Source organism: Melopsittacus undulatus, chromosome 3 (assembly GCF_012275295.1).
Source record: "Melopsittacus undulatus isolate bMelUnd1 chromosome 3, bMelUnd1.mat.Z, whole genome shotgun sequence".
NCBI lineage: Eukaryota > Metazoa > Chordata > Aves > Psittaciformes > Psittaculidae > Melopsittacus > Melopsittacus undulatus.
Genome location: NC_047529.1, coordinates 106,265,300 through 106,284,932, shown reverse-complemented (window position 1 = coordinate 106,284,932; position 19,633 = coordinate 106,265,300). Strand labels below are relative to the sequence as shown.

General features: G+C 40.5%; 1 protein-coding gene across 1 annotated transcript in view; it reads right to left on the bottom strand.

The window, feature by feature from the left end:
• Window positions 1-5,737, bottom strand: part of DISP1 (dispatched RND transporter family member 1) — a 40,182-nt gene extending 34,445 nt beyond the window's left edge. Inside the window, exon 1 of the mRNA XM_034061074.1 lies at window positions 5,610-5,737. The gene's annotated coding sequence lies outside the window, so the exon portion shown is untranslated. The remainder of the gene's footprint in view (window positions 1-5,609) is intronic.
• Window positions 5,738-19,633: the final 13,896 nt, after the last annotated feature.

The window sequence follows — 19,633 nt, the reverse complement described above, 5'->3', positions numbered from 1 at the left end:
CCTAGACATAGCTAAATCCTTCACTTCTGAAGTGAAGATTAATCCTCTGTTATTTGTTCTAGATCATGTGCAGAGCCAGATGCCCTGGGAAATCACTTGCATGTAGATAACTGCTCAGAACAGGAGAATATGCTGCTCAACGAGTGTATTCTTTCCAGCCTTCAATTCCACACATTCCTGCCGGGTACCCCCTACCCTGGCGCAGGTAAGTCAAGCCCATGGAGGACTCTCTGCTGAGCACAGAGAGTGAATTCAAGTGGCTGGCTAAACTTTGCTTCGGTCTGAAGAGATATATTATTTGTGTGAAATACCACTGTGTTTGAACAGGCTGTTTCCCTCTTGCACTGTAGGCAGCTTCAAAGCCTGCTGAAGTGGACAGAGCAAGAGCTGGACATTAAGGCAGAGAAAGCTCCTCTTGAGGCATCTGGCAGCATTTTGGGAATTTCTGGCTGCTTGTTTCTATATTTGGGATAGACTGCACAGTGATGCTGTTACATTCTGGTTTCTAAGTTAGTCTGACACATCTGTATCACTTGAAAATGCTGTACACTCAAAGTTACTGTCCCACAGACTACTACTGTAACTGAAAACTAGGTAGGGAAATACTCCAGATAGCTCACCCCTTCAAGAAGGCAGATGCACCATCCTTTTATTTAAGCCCAGGATATCTGCAGCATACAGCCATTGAGATAACAGGACATAATTTTTAGTAGCTGTTTCAAATCGGTTTATAAAGGAAACGACGCATTTACATGCAAAGCACACATGTGCCAAACAGAGATGCACGCACACAGAAGCTGGGCAATCCCAGCACAGACACAGAGGCTTGGGACCTTCGGTGCATCTGTGCCCCTCATGAACACCAACATGGGAATTAGAACTTTTGTTCCAGCCAGCTTCCGTTTAATATGATCAAAGATAAAATGCAGTATTCCCAACAAATGCAGTATCTACCTACATGCCTTTTCAGTTTCAGTAGAGTGTTCAGAAATGTTCATCAGAAACTAATACATTCAAAGAAAAGCCACGGATCATCATCATCCCTAGCACAACATATAATTCTGCCTTTGTTCTCCTGTTGAACAAGGCTATTCATGAACAATTTCAAGCTACAAAAATATTAACAGATCAAGCTGATTCTCTCTTCCAAAGCCTTGAGAAACTATTGAGTTCTGTCCATTTTCACAAAGTCTTTGAGCAAGGCAATGGAAGCACATGCTTATCTTGAAGGTCTTTCAATGCCATATTAAAGCCAGACAAAATACTCCACATACTTAAGGTAGCCATCCAATTCAGTATTTTATTCAGCCACCACTAAGAACCAGGATTCAAGCTAATTCTTCAGAATGAGTTGGGATGTACACTTGTGTTTGGTTAAGCAGCTTTCCTTTAAACAGACGCTAGATGGCTGATGTCATTTGACAAGTCTAATGTCATCTGAGTTTAGTTTCACTCACATTTGAGGGTGTTAAAAATTAAGCACTTGTGTCTCTCTACAACCAATTGCAATTCCATTGACAGCAAAACTTCACCTGTAGCTGTTGTACCAAAATACATTCTTAGAATCATAGAATCACAGAATAGTTAGGGTTGGAAAGGACCTTAAGATCATCTAGCTCCAACCCCCGTGCCATGGGCAGGGACACCCACACTAAAGCATGCCACGCAAGGCTTCATCCAACCTGGCCTTGAAAAGGTTCTTAGGCTATAGTCTTATCTCTCTGCTGTATTGTCTCCTCTGGCATAACTACAGTGACTGGGAACTTACTAAGAAATGTACTAATGGTCCAAGGCAAGAGTTAACTGAGAATCCCTCTTCTAGAGGATGCACAATTAAGCTGGTTAAAATGCAACAAGCACAGATTTTAATAACACATGGATGTGGGGAATCAAACAATTTGTTCATCATGAAGAAACATGATGAAAAACATCTAAAAATAAGAATCTTTGAAAACACACTCTTAGAGAATTCTGAATTCTTTCACTGTTGACATTTATTTTTGCTGCATTCCTCAGACTGTTAGTATTTGCTATTCTCCAATCGGGAACAGCAAACTCTCAATTGAGTGAGATTTTTCAGGCTTATATCAATTTCTACCTGAAGGTTTTGAAGTAGCGGACATGTATTCTGAATAATGAGGCTGCAAATAATACAGGTTTAATATAGGCAGCCCTACTTAAGAGAAGCTTAAAAACAATTAGAAACAGCACTCATCTACATGTTTAATACATCACACTTGGGTAGCCACCTTTCTAGCTGGACACAAGACATTTCAAACATTAACATCTATGTAGAAATGATGCCAGCTGGACTGCTAAGGAAACTAAAATCATCTTTAGTTACTGCGTTCTTCTTAAGAGTAACTGCTAAGAATGCACTTTAGGCACACGGTTCAAAACAGCAGCTGGGAGGAGTGTCATATCTGGAAACTACCTTGGTCTGCAGAGGCAAGGGTTTCATGGAGTAATCCCCCTATCGTTTGTGGGGATAACAATGAACACAGCTTACTCAACAGACATCTGCCATCCACTTCAGCAAATACAGTAATGCTGTACCACACTGAAACTGTAGGATTTTAGGATAAACTAGTGTATTAGTACAGGTAATCTACAGATCTTTGAAGATGATGGAGAACAGCTAACTGTTGAAGGGTCTTTTTACCATATAAGAAAACAAACTATACACTGCACTAAACCAAACCTAAGCTGGTTATAAGACTTTACATTTACCATTTAATAGAGGACAAAACTCACATTTCATTTAAAATGCTATCCTAAAGCATCATGCCACTCAGCCAGCTGAACCAGCTTTCCAGACCTGTCACGGTTCTGAGATGAACATGATGTCTGAAGTAACAAAAGTCTTTTCATGTCAAAAGTTCATCTAAACCAGCTGGATTCTAAAAGCAGTGCATTCTTGAAATAAGCAACGCTTAACAATCCCAGTGCTACCTATTAAGTCTCGTTCCAGATGAAATATTATAATGGCCTTGTAGTCCCTTAAGACGCTGAAGCTTTTCATTGTGGCAAATGGTCTCAATGTGTAAACTCAGTTAAATCCTCTCTGGGCTATCTGCTGTGCCAACCAGTGAACAGCCACTCTTAAGGAGGGTTTTCTCCTCCTTCACATCACCGAAATTCTTTGCATCTTTGCTATTTCTCAGTGCTCGCAGGAGTAGCAGGTGGTGCCTGGTGGTTGATACTGGGTTTTATGGGAGACGTCTAGTTATCTATCACTGCAATGGTCTTTAGCAAGTCAAGCAGCTTTTTCATGTTTTATGGTTGTTGAGCTCTATTTTGGCTCTCAGCTAGGCATTTTTCAAATTCTCTAGCTCTTACCCCTATGTGTTCATATGCGGTGCTTGGTTGCTCTCAATAGCCTGGTTCTTACTTTTCCATCTCAGTTCTTAAACAGTGGGTCTTCCCTGAAAAGCTTTCACTACACAAAATACAGTCACCTACCAGAACAAGCCTTCCCTGCCCTTTCCATTTCTTTTTCAGGTATTATAGTGTGTTTTAAGTATGTGTATTTCACCTCCAAGAAGACTCCAGAATTCTGACTTCATCAGTACACAAGTTTACCTGATATATTTATTAATGCAGCCATCTGGCTTTGAGGACTCATGACGTGTAGCTCCTGTTTTTGAGAAATGCCATTAGGGTCAGTTTATTTTCTGCACAGTCCATAAATACTCATTTTCCCAACTAATGTCACCCTATTAACAAGCAGATTTTCAGCAATCTAAGTACTTGCACCACACACTAGTAGTTAGAAGACAACTAAGAAGACGAATTTCCCCCCTTCCTTCATTTTGTACCAGGAGTTTCAAGAGCTGTTGCAGCACCTCCATCCTTCTGAGCAGCCTCAGAACTTGAGCAGCTGCCCCATCCTGCACCCCAGACAACATGAGTTCATTTCCTGCGTCGCAGGCTTGCTGGGGAATTGCAGTTCCTGTGACAGGGAGTTTCCACATGTCACCATGCCAGGACCACAGCTCATGCTGCAGATGGGCACCAGTGAACCAGTGCTGCCAAAAGCTGGCACATGAACTGACCCACCAGCAGCAGCTGTGAGGTGAGGGAGCTGGGAAAGGCTGAGAAGAGTGGGGAAAACAGAACATCAGAAATAGATTTTGCTTTGCTTTTAAGCTAAAGTTACTTCTGGCACAGACAGTAAAACAACAGCAGACCATTTGCAGGGCTTTGACTAAAGAAATCAATAGCAGTGCTTTAACTACAGAGTCTTTTCAAAGTCAGAATTGCCAATAAGTAATTAAACTATAGATAGAAGCAACAACAAGGAGCCCTGAAAATTCTCTTCCGGAAGTTTTGTACCAGCCTAAAATTCGATGAAAAGGTATCTATATATATGGGGGAAATGGAAGAAAAAAAAAAGAACAGAAAGAGCTTCAAATACCCTGAATTTTGGAATGAGATACAGCTACAAGCAGAAGTGATTGGAACAAAACGTACTACAAGAAATAACATGCATATCTCTTTGGAGCAGGTATATCTCGGCACAGTTTAAGAGCATGGAAAGCTGTTAAAAACCACCCCAAACATTTCTTAAAACTGCGACTGTCATCACACTAAATCTTATTTACACAACTTGCAGCCTTTCCATTACCATATGAAAGGCATTTAAGTTTCTGTAATTGCAAATATTTGGCTTCAAAATAGCTCTAATCCTGCTCGAAGAAGTGGGGGAAACCAAAATATGTCTCTTACTGGATGTAAAAGGAGTTATTCGTATTAAAAGTTCCACAGACTACATCACGCTGTGGGATTAACATCTAAAGTATTACAGTTGTAGAGGGACACAAGCACTTCTTAAGGACACAGCTCCAGCTATGCCTACCATCATCTTGGCCATATCAGCCTTACCAAAGAGGTTAAGAAACCTCTGGACCATCTGTTTAGAATCAGATTTGTGTTTTCTGTCCAAATTCAAATGCTACATTTGAACCTCTTTAAAGAATCTATTACTGATAATTGCGCTTTTTTCTTCGTATTTTAACAGAAGCCCTAACAATTTTACAACTACTGTATATTAAACAAGCAAAGCTCTTGGTGGGAACGCTCACACCTAGCTGGTAAGCAGAGCGTTCTTCACCTTGAGCTACAGAAGACACAGCAGAGCAGTTTACGCGAGCAGCCCAACAATCATTTTCTTCGAAAGCTAAACATGCCATAACTGATTTCTTTCCCTCCCGCTTCATGTCCCATGTAGGTTTTACGTCTCCCGTCTGCTGAGCCAAAAGATAAACTTCATACACCACTTGAATAATAGCACATGTGTTGAAATAGCTGGCTCGCCACCCCGGGGGGTGTTTTTCTTTCTCACCAGGCTCTTCAGCGCTAGGAAGGTCCGGCTCTAAGCTCTCCGGCATTTCTGCCCAGCTGCAGTCTTTTACAAGCCCAGGACCCTCCTTGCATTACAAAGTAACATTTCAGTGTAAATAAACCGACGGTACACAACAGCCTTAAACCTCCGCGCTAACGCTCGCTGAAAGCCCGAGCTGCTGCAGCTGTAACCTAAAGCACAGCACGGCAGCGCACGGCCAGATTTGAAACGATCCAACACAACGAACCTAGTCCTCAACGCTTACCAGGGGTGATCAGCTCGAGGGAGAAGGCAGCTCCCTCCTCATCCAGGTATCCCCGCTCACTGACGGGGGAAGCTGCCCGCTCTTCCCGCAGCCACCGGCAGCCGGGCTCGCTTCGCTGCTCGCCTAACTCCGGCTGGGAGCACAGAGCCGAGCCAGCCCCTCCCCGCTGCAGGTCAGGGAGCTGGCAGCGCCCCGCCGACTCCTCCCCACTGCTGCGGGAGCCCCGGGGCGCTCCCCGCCCTCGGTCCCAGCCCTCTTTGATCCGCTTGGGTTGAGGCTGATGTGGAGATGAGCGCCGCGCTCCGCCCGCCCCGCGTCCCCTGCCTCTCCCCATGCCCCTGCTGCCCCGCGCATCCTTAGGCGGAAAGCGCAAACAAGCGGCAGCACTTCGCCACCGGCGTTTGGGAAATAGAGTCATCTAGAGCGGTTTTTAAACTCACCTCGGGCCTCATTAGCTCCTGGCAACGCCTCGTCCCCCAGCCCCAAGCTTTTACTTCATCCTTTGGTTGTCAGGCATTTCTTACAGAATACCTCTGACACTCCAACAGCAACAAATAAAACGAATTGAAAAAAAATGTGCTTTTCCCCCACCAGGTTTTCAGATATTTGTACCTTACATACCTTTTCTTGAGCTTCCTTCACACTCAAGCACTTGAGAACCCAGTAGTCCAAAAGTAAACTTATCCACACTCTCTTCAGATATATCTTCTTAAAGGCTCTATGCACAGAAACTGAATTACTACAGACTGTTCATGCAAAAAGCTGAAAACTGCCTGGTCACTTACGAGCCAAAATGAAACAACAGATTGCCAAAGTATGTGGATATGTGAACCCTCAATTGTAGGACCCCAGAAATAAAGTGACAGGTTGAGTTTTGGAAGAGCTCAGTGTTAAGGTGGGGAACGCTGTCCTCACTCTGCTCACAAAGCTGTATTATGAGGAGCTTACAAAACTGTTAGCAGGGGAAATGCTACAGGCTGCTCTCAGCCTGCTCTGCCAGGGTATGCTCAAAGGAACTGCTAAAGGAACATGCTCACAAGCCTCGTGCTTTGGGAGCCAACCTCTGGTTTTTCCTCAGCTCTGGGTATCTTAGATGCAAACCTCAGAACCGGCATCTTCCTGGGGCACATCTTATAAACCAGATCTGAAACAGATCATAACCCACTTGGGACTGGCTTTTCAGAAGAGCTCTCTTTCCCTTCTGCGAAACACAAGAGCTCTGATTTCAGGGTCAGGATGAACTTGTAGCAAAAGGAATCTCTCATCTACATGCATCCTTACTCCTTGTAAAGCAAAAAAGTCTTACCAAAGGGAACTCTTGTTTCCCTTGGTGTGACCTTAGAATTATTCATCCTGACTTTGGTCTAAGTTTTTACACACAGCAGCTCTTCCTGCTTACTGGATCTGGTCTCTAACAGGTGGTGAAGGACTGTGCTGCTTCTCCATGTCTAAGGGGAAACATTACTTTATTAAACCACTGTTCCCTGCCTTTCTCACTTAGCTTCAACTGGAAAATGTCACTTTTCCAGGCATCAGCTGCCCTGTCTCCACCTCCCACATACCATCGGCATCCTCCCTAGAACAACATTTTTCTAACACTGATAGGCTCTCTAATAGAAACCTTGCTTTCCATCCCACAGTTCTTACACAAGAAACTCACATGCATTCATTGAACAAAGAGCAATACTACAAAGCAGATAACGTTCAACCATAACTCAAAATGGAAGCAGGACTACAATATGATACTCACTCTCTGAGCAGCTGAAACACAGAATAAGCCCAGAAGTGTCACAACAATAATCTCAAAGCTACTTTTCCAAAGACACAAACTCTACATATACCTGAAAAACCTATCTACTAATGAAAGTATTTATTCAATGTGTAAATGTGCCTGTATACCAGGTACTGCATCACTTCTATTTACCAGCCACCTCAAAGAGATGACAAGAGGCATATATCTCACTGCTTTGATCCCTAGGAGGAAAAGGGCTATCAAAAGCTAAAGGATTTAGAGTCTATTAAAACTCCCAGATTATATGCACTGCACAAAATAGTATATCTCTATCTTAGCACATCAACTTACTGGACAATAGTAAAATGAATGCATAATGTACATTCATAGGTTATGCTTAATAAAATGATTCCTGTGCAACTTATATAATGTATCATGTTTGTGTGAATTATTGCCTTTCAGTATCTGAGGGGCAATCTCGGCAGCATGAGTGCGGAGAAACCTCTTCCCCATGCTACCCTCTGTCCCTGCAGAGCCTTAATTGTCCAGTGTCCCCCTGGCACACTCCTGGTTTGGACACCTCCACCCTTTCACATCCTCTTCATTCAACTTTGAATGTTGCTACTCATCCCACTGCTTATCTCCAGCAATAGCAGTCAAATACTGACTTCTTTATCTGTAAGTGATCAGGAAATAGGACTGAGCAATGCAGCACAGGTCCAGGAACAAGGGGAAGGTGGAAAGAAATGGGAGAATTTAGGCTGATTAAAGGCATATCAGGATGTCAAATCTAATCTGTAGAAGCCTGAAAAAGATAAATGAGTTAACACTCTGCTCTATCCACCACCTGGAAATGCACATGTGCAGAGAATCTGCAGGACAGCTGCGTTACTAATTCAGCCTTGGCTTAAGTCAATACAATCCCTGATCCACCAGAAAGTTCCACCTACCTACGGATCTAGCAATGCATTTTCCAAGTGACAGTATTTCTATCATAGAGAAAACAAACTCTGAAAGCTTCACTAGGCATTAAAGAGGAAATGAGCAGAATAAAATTTGACCACTGTGCAAATTCATTATTATCTTTAGATTTCAGTGATTACTTAAAAGTTTGTGATATGAACTTCAAGGTCTTTGAAGAGAGACGTGCTACTCTGAGCAAAAGTACTCTGCATGCTCTGCTCAAAGAGTAATCCTTTGAACTTAGAGAAATGGGCAAAGCATCTTTTATCAACTTCTGACAATAAGCAGCTTTTTAACTGAGATTTTAAAATATTTTTCATAGTATACTTAATAAAACCAAATAGTAGTAAAAATACTAATATAGTTTGCAGTATTCTATATACAATCCTTGGGGGGGACCCAAAACAGCTGTTGTAGAATCATAGAATACGATAACTACATCAGAGATTCAAGTAAATCAGTTTGTAAATACTGTCATGGTTTAAGAAGATGAGACTAAAAAATTGAAGCTTATGTTCATATTTACAAAGTACAGCTGACATACTCTGTTGTAGTGTATGAGGTCTGACCATTCTCTAAGTGAGGTATCAAGAGTTGCAGTTCTTGGCCATGATCCATTCTTAGCCTTTCCTAAACTGGAGTTACCCCAGGCCATGCTATCAAGAGCCAACCACTTCTGCAAACTTTGGCTGCCCACCTTCAAGAGCTGCTCCCAAGTTACCACCCTGCCAATTATATCAGCATAACATTCTCTGAGCCTTTTCTTGGCTCGCACTCTTGACGCTTAACATGATGTTAATCACAGATTCTTCTTGTCACAGCAGTGTCTTTTAAAGAGAAAGAGAGACTTAGAAGAAGCTGAAGGACTTTGACAGTGTTGGACACTAATAGGAGAGCTGGTGACAGCTTTGGGTGCTCTAGGGACAGATTGATGCTGAAGTACTATTTAAGTGCTCAGGGAAAAAGTGCAGAGGCTTTTGAAACCTATGAAGGCCAGACAGGGTACCAGAGGTGCTGCAGAAGTTCTGCTGAATTGTAATGAAATGGAGAGAATAAGGGAATATGGACTAGAAGTAAAGAGCTAATGAGAGGTTAAAATGACAGCATGAGTTCTGTACATGGCACATTTTATAGCTACATTGAATTTTTATTATAATTCCTATCCACCTACAGAATTTCCTGACCGGTGGTTTTGCCTTGGACGCAATATTCTCTACTACATCTTAGCTGCTAGAGTGCCATACTCACGTAGGAAATTTACCAAATGACATGTAAAACAAACAATGCAGTAAGAGAAACATAGTAAGGACCAACCATTTATTTACTGCTTTTTGCACTACAGTGTACTTTTGTGCTGCACTTCAGGTAATACTGAGAGAGTGGCAACTACTTTAATTATTCAGGGGCACACAGGGCCCATAGTGGGATCTTCCAGATTCTAGCAGTACATGGGACATGCAGGAGCACAGTATTGAGGAAGTTAATTGGATTGAGTCAGTTTGATCCATCAGAGATTGCCAAGTCTAGACCACCACTGATTGTGTCACACCTGATAATTCTTCAAGAGATAGCCAAGTGCCTCTATGGTGCTCTTGGGTCCAGAAATGCTTGTTTCCACTCATCCAGACTTTATCACAAAATCTTTCATAACAGATATCCTCAAGAAAGGGTGAGTTAAGTGTGTAGAGAAGCTGAAAAAAGCTTTAAGCCTTACAAAGCAGTCTCCTCCAGCACTAGTGAGAGGGGAAATGTTAAGACACTATTGCTGATCATGCTCTATTTGGAGTTTTTTTTAGATAAACAGAGGACTCCTGGCATGCAATTGGGCAATTTTAACTCTCCACATTACATTCAATAAAACAGATACCAACACATTCTTTTAATATTCTGGAAACTGGATATTTAAGGTCACATCATCTTAAATATCACTGAAAGTCAAAGCACAGAAATCAATTTTGGAGGGCAAAGAGGGTTCTTTATTGTCCATGAAGTGCCTAGAACAATGGCCTCTCAGTCCCAAGTGTAATTAAAGAGCCAGTTCACTATGATATTGCAAACAACTACATCAGGATTCTAAACTCTTTATCGATTGTTTAAAAAGCTCTAAGTACGAAAGTGACATTTTCCAGTCTTCTCCCCCAGCTGAAGAGACACACTCCAGCAGTATTTGTCTAACTTTTTTCATTGAGGTTTAAACCAGGACATGTGAAGGTTAAGCTGTATGAAATATAAGACCATCTCGGTTTATCTACTTACACAACAGAAATACTAACATCAATTTAATGATTTCTTTGCAAAGAAGATCTAATCGAGACAACTTTTATTTTGCAAGTTTCCAAAGCACTCTGAATTGAAATACCTATCTTGAGGCTCCACAGTAATTTAAGTCCCACATAAGATTAAAAAAGCTATTAAGTTTAAAAATCCCCCACATTGGAAGCAATTATTTACATAGCTAAAATAAAAAGTTATGTATTTATCATGAAAACCAGAAAAAACCCAGATGTGATACTCTGCAAAATACTTTAATATGGAAAGTTAAGATGGTTTTATTAGCATCTAAACCAGTTTTCAGATATTAACATGAAGAAAACTTGTTAAAAGTACAAATAAATGTGGAAGCAGAATTGAAGACCTCTACTTTTGATTTAGCTACAGCTCCCAATGTTCTGAAGGAATGTTTAATAGCTTGTCTTCAGTTGTAGCAGTTTTATTCTTCTCCAAACCCAGCACTCCAATAAGTTACATTAAAATGCAGCTGCATAAACATGTTTACACAGTTACATTTTCTCATTCACATTCCTTTCTCACAGGTGTACCTTTTCCACTATGAATTAACTACACTTAAGCCTATCTTATGTAAGCGCACACATGTATAATGTCACTTGTAAAATAGTCCAGACTGACCAGAGGGAAAAACTAACAGAATGCTTTATCTGAGCATAAAATAAACAAGTGACATAAAACTCAGTAATTCCATCACTTGCACAACACCAGCACTTAAGTTACAACCACCATCCTGACGTTATAGTGAACGCAACTACTGCAGTCTATTTTTCTTCCCAGTAAAGGAGAAATGCACTTTAACAACATTGATACAGGAACAACTATATTAACTTGTCTGTAACCAAGGAAATAGCAAAGAGCTGAATTTCTCCCATCATCTGGAGGAGTTCATATAGCAACAGTCCAGAAAACACAACTACCACTGTTTATTTCAACCAGAGAAGCAAAGAAAAAGTCAGTTTTTCAGATTCATATTCACAGCTCAGGAACAAAGTCTTGAAACATAAGACATGCTTTGAAAACACTAAGGTATCAATGACTTTTAAGGTAGGGACCATTGTTTTGCACCTCATTTCAGGGAAATTAATAATGTAGTATCAATGTTTATTGCAACTGCGTAAATATTGCCATATAGTATGTTTGCAGTATAAACAGTTATGTGCAAAATAAACACTTATGTTGCACACATCAGGAAACCATTCATTTTGTTGTTCATTTCATTCATGTTCACAGCAAAGAAAGCAGAAGGTTCTTGCTAATCTTTTAAGAGCAAATTAAGCGACAACTGTAGTTCTGAAGCATTTGTTCTACCTATTGCAAGTTCAACCTTCAACCTAGTGCTATTCCTTTCGCTTAGTAAAAGTAACAGGAGAAAGCCCCCTAGCAGCTGCTTAATTATTCATTTTCCTAAAGGATTTTCAAAATTAACTGCTTTATATCTTCAAATAATGCATGAAAGAGCTTCCCCCCTTTTGTGCACAACCCACATCACACCTTCACCTTTCCTCATTAGGAAAGTGAAATAAGCATCAAAGCTAATCTTTTTTCTTTTCAGAAAAAGAAAGATCTAAGTGTTTGGAGTAAACAAGCAATGCTAGAGCCCACAGAGGAGCTTTTATTTGGTGTGAGCTTTCCTGACACACTAAGGAAGGCCTGACAGACAAGGCAAGAGAAAAAGCTATTTGAGCCCAAACTCAATGTTTGCTCACTAGGCTGCCTGCCTGCCAGAGGGTTACCCAAACACAGCTCCTGCAATGGGAAGTCAATCTTTTCTAGCTGTCTCTTAGCAAATAGATGTGAGCCTGGGAATTTCTCATACATTCAGATAAATCAAGAACCAGACCTTTCAGAGCACCAACCTCCATGGCCTTAGAAGATGGCAGATTTCTCTTGACCCTCTGATTTCACGCTGTTTAGACTAAACTATAGTTATTGCCTCTCATAAGCAAGTCACATCATTTCCAAAGTTCTTCACTAAAGTAAGCTTGATAAGTGTCTGGTTTATGTGCTAGTCTACGTCAAAAACCTTGAGACAAGTCTAAACTATGAAACACAGTAGCATTCCCCATCATGTTTGGTTTTGAGGTTTAACACTATCACTACCCTTTTTGTATTATGCCTACAGATACTGAAGTTTATTTTCTCAGAAACCTGATTTGGCATTTTCTGCCACACAGTTCTGAGCTACATTCTTATTAGTACCAAATTGCAGCTCTATACCTTCCTGATCAGTTCTCAAATTAAAACAACCTTTGGAAAAGCACAGCAGATACAGAAACTGCATTACAGTTGTATTACAAACCCAGATATATTATTTCTCTGCATGAGGTCCATTTAACAAACCAAAGTTTTATATTGAAGATGTCTAGTACTGACCAAATGTCCAAGACTATGTACTTGAAGGCTTTTCAACTGTGATGGTACCACTTGAGATTTACATTTGGTAAGTACAGTTGGATAGCTGCTTAAAGATCAAATTCAAGACCAGACCTCAATCAGATTACTTCTGTTACAGTCTGTGATGTATGCAGCAAATTCAGTCAGACAATAATGTTTTTTCCTGTCACTACAGCCTACCAATTTTGTATGTCCTATACATGCTGTTTCTGGGAGATTCGTTGGAACATGATTTCGTTCTCTACTGGTGATGTGAACTGTAGTATCAGGTAACTCTCTCCACATAAGAATTAAGGAACCTGAAGAGGCTCATATGCTGTAATGTATTTAGGAGTACAGTTTCTTTCCATACCCAGGATTTGTGGATCATGAAGCATTCCAGGACTCTGAAGCAGCCAGGACTGATACCAGTCTGCACAGGAAACCAGGCTATGGGAACTGAGAGAACACTAGTCACTAGGTCATTACAGAGTAAAAGCATGAAGATATTTTTTCATATCCTGGCAAAGTGAGTGCCTGGGTAGATGCCAGCAGCACCCCAGCTGCAGAGTTAGCACCAGTAAACCACCTCTGTATCAGGGACAGGCATAGAGCAGCTGCAGAAGGCTTCTGGCAGCCCTGCGGCTGCAGCAGCTGCACAGCCATTCCATGGCTAGAAGTGTTTGGTCCCTTTGCAGTTCTCTCCCTTCCAGCTCAGTTAATTGGGCTGTGTACCTGTTCCAGTGCACGGGCACTGCTAATTTTAATAAAGCTAAGAAATCGCTTTACTACCAGGCCGTTGAACCTTTATAGCAGTGTTCAAATATTAAAAGCTGAATATTCTTTTTACTATTTTAAATCTTATTTAACAGAACAGCCTTGTTTAGTCTACAGTATTTAACAGTCACCAGCCAAATACTACTTTAATGAGCAATGCACACATAAGATACTGACCTTCCCAGCAAGAACTTGCAGCCCAATCAGCTATTGAAAGCAAAAAGCAGCCACAGATAGATTGTTCTGTTTGTCAGAAGATATTCATCCTTGCATATCCCTTGCCAAAACAACTTTGATGTAAATCTACCAGCAAAAAAATCTTCCCCAAAGAGTTTGCTTTAGAGACGAAGATAAGGAAAAAATAAGCTAACCTTGAGGAAAGCATCCCAATCAATTTTGGGTGACTGGTTCTTCATGCTTGCATGACGTATCTGCTACCCTTTTTTCCTCACAGTGGACAAAAAAGTATCCCATGGATCTGGTGACAGTACTCAAAGCCAAATGCATACAAGGTTATTGCTAGGCACTAGAAAAGACTAATATCCACCAGTGTTCTTCCTGCCTTTCCTGTACAACTGAGTGAGAGATGTGGGGCAGGAGCAGCAACAGCAGTATTTGTGTATGGTGAGGGGAAACTGGTGACCCTCAGCTCCTTGGTTACTGGCATATTACAAGCCAGAGGTGAGAGCAAGCTGCGCATTTCAGGGGGAAGGGGGCAGGGAAGAAGGAAGAGAAAGGAACCTGGAATGCTTGGCTGAGGTCAGAGGACAAGGAATTTCAAAGCTAGGCGATAATTTTAAGAGGCAAGTGTGTTGTCACGCGAGCATGTGCTAAAACGCTCACCCACACACTTCCTCCTCATACATTAGTTTTAATCCCAATAAAATTTCCCAACTTCAGTTCACCACATACCTGCACAAGCTTGTTTGCTGGCTGAAGGATGGCCACCATAACAGCCAAGAATAACCAGCAGGCATGTGGAGATGTGCTTCTTTTAGAGGCACCAATGATTTCACTCTGCTTAGGAGAGTATACATGCATAATGTGTATATTATAACATACTGTAAAAGCAATAGGCTTTAGAGTTGATATTAGCACAAAGTAGAAAGTTATTAAAAATGTGCTTAAGAAAAAAAAACATACTACACAGAATGTAACTAAAATGTAAACTGCAAATCAAAGGGATAAGCATGATGCATATTTTTTTGGTGCAAGTTTTCTATAAAAGAAGTTATTGCTGAGCTAGTTTAGAATTCTCACAAAATACCCAAAGCAGAAACAAAGGGCTGTGTTTGAAATGCTTACAAACTGAAATGCCAGTCCCCTACATACAGGAACTTCTTTCATTAGGACAAGATGGAGAAGAACTCAGTGATTAGCATTCTAATTCAACACTAAAACATAGCAGGGTACAATTGGTAAAGCTATTGAAGGCACTTTCCCAGGTTTCTTGCTTTGTTGGTGAATGACTGCACTTCTTTCAGAGCTAAACAAGTCAACGCTTTCACAATGCCACTATCTTTTATGACTTTCTTCACAAGTACTGCATTACTAACTTACTTGCATGGCTACTGGAAATACTGAGCAGAGCCATCAATACTGTTCAGTCATAGCATGACTGGAACGGTAATGCTTCTTGTGCACAGAGTACATCTAAAACATACCAGCCACCATGGGCTAGCTTGCAAGGTGCAGGTAAACACATGAGCAACAGCAAACAAAGTTGTACTGCATTCAAATGGCATGGGAGAAACGTGTCTGCCTTCAGATGGAGGGAAAGCAAGGAAAACCGTGCTGTGCATTACTGCATTCTGCACAGTACTTAGCAAAACCTCCTGACTTCAAATATAAAAGAACAGCCAGGTCCTGTTAAATTTACTACTCACCCCCCTTACATTTAAAGATGGAAAGAAATACTTCCCTCAGGAAAGGGGGGCCCAGCTCATAATTTCTGGATTAAACCCATTACTATTAGCTACAGAATGAAATTATTAGTGACAGGTTCACTGAATTACCCCTTTACAGAGGTCACTAGAGCTTCCTAGAAACCTAAAACTGCCATTGTAAATTTGGCTAATAATAAGTGAGTTTTTTAAACCATCACAATTAGAGGTAAACACAATAAAGAACCTGGTTTAACACCCTAAATTCAGTCATGCACTGAAGTACAATTCATTTGCATTTTCTTCACTTCAAAGTTATAAACTGAGCAGCACACGACTGCTGGTATGCATCACTATTGCATCAACCTTTTATATCCACAGATGTAGATGGAGAATTTCGATTAACTTTCAATATGCTCATTTCTCTTAAAACTATAACACAGACCAAGAATCACTTCTGGCAAGTACATAAACCCTAGCTGGATGAGCACATTTAAACTAAGATCAACCAGAGGCTTAAAATAGGATTAAACAGAAGCTTTCACCATGCAAAATTCTGATATGAAATTAACCCATATCACAAATATCAATGATCTGGGAAAAAGAAAAATGAAACAAACCAACCACCAAACAAGAAACTACATGCACAAAAATCTTACTTTCGTTCCATGCTTATTACTGTCATTTTAAAGCTTCACTCAATTATTTACAAAGAACCTTAGATAGAAATTGCTTAAGCCACTATTTTATAGGCTATGTTTAGTTCTGTTTAAGCTTCCAAAACTGCTAATAAACTCTTGTACTGTTTAATGTAAAATACACAGTCCTCAAAGTACAGCCTGTGTTTCCCCCCTCCCAGGTAAGTGACTTCATCATTGCATAACAAAGTCCTGTTTCTCTTGCTTGTGCTTTCCCTCACTCTGGGTCCTATAAAGTTTGTATTCCTAGTTGTACAACGGATGCCCTTGATCCCAATCCAGTGAACAGTTGAGCAGTTAAGAGAGCACTGCTTGGTGAGAAACCTCAGCTTGAAATTCTTCAGATGGATTTCAGCATAAAATCCAACTCATCCTTTCTTTGGAGTAATCAGTTGTCCAGCAATTCCATCAAAGCATTGCAAGGCATCTGTAGACACTTCTTCACTGCTATTGGAGCAGCACTTGGACACTGGAGCATGCAGAACCTGCACTGGGCATAGCCTCTGCTCGACAACACATCAGTACACCATGCTGCTTGGACTGGAGCAAGGACCTTTGGCCAAGCTCTCTCCACTCCTCCCCATGTATGCAGGAACTTCATCCCTGTTGTCCCTCCTTAAGTTCTGATCTACTTCGTCAGATGTTACTTTAAGAACTTCTACAAGTAATGATGCTCTACCCTAGCTAAAAATTTTGAAATCTCTATTTTTAAACAGGGTAAAATAAACACCTTTAACTCTGCTGGTTCCTAAGGAGCAGACTGGTAAAATGGTGCTATTACCAAATTACTGGGGTAGAAATGGAACATCCCACAGAACGGTCCTGGTGAATCTTCCATGGGTGTCACTGGTCACAACTGAGCCATGTCCAGTAGTACAGTACAGTACTGTACTGTAGTACTGTACCTACCAAAGTTCTCATAGTTCCACAACCCTTAAATAGATTTAAGCTGTGCTCTGTTATAATTTATTTTACCAGTAACAGACAATGATGTAAAACACTGGAAAAAAGTGCTTGATTTAGCAACTGTGAGATTCAATATCACCTTTTGTGCTGGGCACATCTGCTTCAGAACAATGCTGGCAAACACCTCTTCTCTGCTGTGCCAGCTCCTGTATCATTGTGCTACAGAGTAAAACCGCAATGTTCAGTTACCTCCTGGCACTGGGTTTACCTCTTCAGGTTTGAATTTGCAGAGTACTCTCAGTAAGAGTAAGTGAAGAGGGGACAGGCACTTAAATACTGAAGTGTTTGTCACCCCACAAATGAAACTTCTAGATAACCAATATCCACATAGGTAGGTAACCAAAATACAGAGAAATTCACAAGAAAACTCAGGCACTGAAGTGCTGGAGTGGTCTAAATTATCTCCAAATACTCTTACTCTATATTTCACTAATACATTTCACTGTATGTTCTGTGGGTCCCTTTGCAGCAACTGGCACCTAAATCTGAAGTTTCTGCCAGGCTATAAGACACTAGGTGATCTGGAATGCAAACTGCGTCAAGGGCTGTGCTGAATTACCTACCATCTGGAAACCATAAAAATCAAAATTATATGAAGGGTAACAAAAAATACTATTAAAACATGATGGGGATGGTAAAGTTTGACAGCCATCCAATAGAACTAACTGGAAACTTGCCTTTTCAGATGACCCACAGAGCAAGCTGAGAGTGAGCTGAGAGCCCTGAGGCATCAGATAAGGCTACCCAGCAGGGTCTCCTACCTGTGGGGATAAATGCCCTGGAGAGAAACTATTTCCTTCTACAATGAAATGCAGAATTTTGGGGTTTAACTTTTAAATGAGATTAAAAAGAAAAAAAATAAAAATCTACTTTCAAAACACTGAAATTCATTGCAAGAGCACAGATCCCTTTCTTTAGTCAACTCTATAAGGTTTCTCTCTGAAGAACAAAGCACTGCTCAAAATTAAGTTAAAGGATTATTTGGAGATATCTTGCATAAACACAAGCCAAGTATCAGCTTAAGTTACTGTAATGGTCTTTATATAGGCTCATAAGTCACGCGGCAAATTTTGGCAGAAACAGACGTCAGACTTTGGAACATCCACATTTAGGTATTTGAACAGAGTGCCAAAAATCTCCCAAAGATAAGTGAAATCCATGAGGAAAACTGGTTTTAATATCCGAAGAGTTACTCAACCTGAACTGAATTTATCAAGATAAAGAATACATTTTCCTTACTATTCTGAGGACAGACATCTTTTTCTGCTCAACATCTAACAGCTGTTGCAAACAACAGATGCTGGAAGTTCTCCAAGAGATTCTACAATAGAATCTTTTATAGAGTAAACTATTTAGCAACCTATACACCAGCATTTCTAGAATGAAATCAATTTCTATGCCATGGTCTTAATTTCAGTTTACTTTACATATGCATCCAACCTGGAGCCTCTAACCTTTACATTCAAGATGTTCCCATACCATCAGCAGTCTTCCATAAAAAGACTTATTCCCTTCACAGTGCTAATCTTTGCTCAGTGAAATACCCGTTCCTGCAACCTGTCATAAACTGACTGAGCAACAACATAGTCAAGTCTGGCAGAATAAGCAAAACACCTAAACAAGAACTAAAAAGGCCACCTTTGCAAAACTGAGACTTCTTGTCTGTGAAACTGGGTAATTTATTCTACATCAAACAGTTCTGCTTATTCCTTAATCCAAAAACAAAAATTGTAACCTTTCACCAAATCACTAAAAAGCTTTTATTTTTCTTTCCACTCACCAGTTTAAACCAAACATGTCTCAGTATTGGATCCCAAACTTTAATTTCCTTCTACTTCTGCTATTGTTATGCCAGCACTTCTAAATATTTACCCTTCCCAGATTCCTAAAATGGAAGGAGCCGGGGTTCTTTTGTAGTGCAGATGATTTGCACAGACCCCAAGTAGTGGAGAAATTCTCACGCTTTCATGAGAGGGAACTGGATTTAGGGGACACTTTGGTCATGACAGGGTGAAGTAATCTTTAATAAATTTAAATCGAAGGGGCTTTCTAACACAGAGAGATTATGCACATACCTTCCTCATGCACAATGATAAACATTAAAGGTATTAATAAACATTCTTTAGGAAACTGCAGATTTACATTTGTCATAAAGCACAGATGTGATTAAATTGCATCTCTATCTGGAAGCATTTAGCACTAAGCTGTTGAAAAGCTATTTCACCCTATATGCCACTTCAATTTACCTTTCAAAGAATTAGACTGCTGTTATAGATAAGGATTCAGTAAAAGCTTAATCAAAAAACCTAAGGAAAGACGAACAAAATGCAAGCATTAAACAAC